Below are 1978 nucleotides of genomic sequence, written 5' to 3'. Positions count from 1 at the left end.
AGGAACAGGGAACAGAGAACAGAGAATAAGAATTTCAATCTATCAGAAATCATGTATTGTGGAATACACACTGCGTATTCCACAATACATGATTTCTGATAGGTTGAAATTCTTATTCTCTGTTCTTTGCTCCCTGTTCCTTTTATTGTGCGGAGCCCCTAACTTAACCTTTTTTTTGTGACGCAGGGGAAATGCGTTACGCATCCCCGCCTCCCCCCTCCCACCGTATATATACAAATGAAGGTGAGTAGACGCCGGCTACCCACCCTCTCTAATCCTCTAACCCATCTCGTGGGGGCCATATGGACCCCCGTCCATGACCCCATGAGTCTCCCCTCGAAGGGCCAAAGAGGTCTTTGGCTCGGCCTCCGAGTTCTTTTCCCTAATTATATTGTCTTCACTGAGACCGATGGCCCCGCTATTCGGTGCCATCGTCTGTCTCCTCCTGGTTGCCCTTGAAGGGCACGTGGGCCGCGGGGAGGGTAAGCTAAGTTAAAGATGGAGAAGCCCCCTCCCCGCGGGATCGATGTTCGCCGAACTCGGACATCTGGCCGCCCCGATATTCGGTTCGGCCGCCCCACCTAACTCAGCAGGCCAATCGTCCCTGGGTAACCTAACGCGCTATGTACTCTTATCCCCATTAACTATTCTCCTATCCCTCAAAACCCCCGTTCACTCCAGGGACGCTGGAGCCCATGCGCACGCTATCAATCCCTCATGGTCCCGCTGGACTAAACCCAATCAACGACCTATACTTATTTACATCTAGGTTTCCTAGGATTCCTAACGCCCTCACAGCGAACCCTAAATAGCCGGATTGAACCTCTCTCTGGCCCTCTCCGCCGCCTCCTTCCTAGTCATTACATCCTCGCAGAATGCTATGACCGCGTGTCTTCCTTCCTCTCGCCTCATTGCTCTTATGATCGCCCTTAAGGATAAATCCGTTCCGATCCACCCTTTGTAGCTCTGTCCGTTCTCTATCCCTGGCTGGACAATAACCCAGGGTATGCCTAGCTGAGTCATTTTGAGAATCGCAATGCCAACACCTGTTTGTAGTCTCCCTTCCGATCCGACACAAGTACCTCCCGAAGCATCCATGCCCCGAGAGGACCTGCATCGACCGGAAGGTAACCCACCCTGGCCTAGCCCCTTAACCTTAACCTTAACCTAACCTAACCTAACTTAATCTAACTTACCTCTACGCAGCCTATTCACTCTCTCCCTCTCTCCGCTAGGACTTTCGCTTCCGGTGTCTTTCCACTCCATTAACGTGGACTCAACTCCTTTTAATATTAATTCTGTTCTACCTTATTCCCCACAGAGCCCCCCCTCTCACCCCCTCTCCCCTCCCCCGTTCTCCCCCTCTCTCTCTTTCTCTCTCCCTCTTCCTCTCTCCCTTCTCCCTCCCCATCCATCCCCCCATTCACTCTCTCCTTCTCCTATTCCCTCTCTCCCCCTCGCCCTCCTCTCCTCCTCTACCTCTCTCATTCACCCTTCCCCCTCCCCTTCTTTTCCCAAAATTCTCCCTACCACATCCTGCCACCCTCCTACTTCCCCTTATCCTCCAGACCCTACAACCCTCCCACACGTGCTCCCATGTTTCCACTCCATTTACACACATTGGACCATTAGCTCAGTTGGTCAGAGGGGTGGCACCCAGTTGGACACGGCTCAATTGGACACGAGCCACTCACAGCGCTTGAGACTACAAAGCTCCTAAGCACCGGTCGCTGCAATTGGTGGTGTCCAATCGAGACGTGGTCAATCGGGATCACCCCTGGTCAGAGCATCGCACTAGAGATTATCTCTCGTAATACGAGGGTCGTCTGAAAAGTTTTGAGCTTAACACAGAAACAAGTAATTTTTCGGTCAAATTCAATTTTATTTTTCCACATAGTCTCTTTTTAAGTCGATACATTTTTTCCAGCGATGCTCCTACCCCTTTAATCCATTTAAATAATACTGAGCGTCTTGCTTT

The 1978-nt window shown here is 51.2% G+C and overlaps 1 protein-coding gene and 1 pseudogene across 1 annotated transcript in view; one reads left to right on the top strand and one right to left on the bottom strand.

Moving 5' to 3' along the window:
• Positions 1 to 676, bottom strand: part of LOC108761649 (putative uncharacterized protein DDB_G0282133) — a 20065-nt gene extending 19389 nt beyond the window's left edge. The window contains exon 1 of the mRNA XM_018508292.1: positions 667 to 676. The gene's annotated coding sequence lies outside the window, so the exon portion shown is untranslated. The remainder of the gene's footprint in view (positions 1 to 666) is intronic.
• Positions 677 to 1036: 360 nt separating this feature from the next.
• The window catches only part of LOC108761355 (uncharacterized), an 8028-nt pseudogene continuing 7086 nt past the window's right edge, over positions 1037 to 1978 (top strand).

This window comes from Trachymyrmex cornetzi, unplaced genomic scaffold (genome assembly GCF_001594075.2).
Source record: "Trachymyrmex cornetzi isolate Tcor2-1 unplaced genomic scaffold, Tcor1.1 scaffold1093, whole genome shotgun sequence".
NCBI classification, from domain to species: domain Eukaryota; kingdom Metazoa; phylum Arthropoda; class Insecta; order Hymenoptera; family Formicidae; genus Trachymyrmex; species Trachymyrmex cornetzi.
Note: the sequence above shows the minus strand (reverse complement) of the source record. Positions and strands in the feature narration are given on the sequence as shown.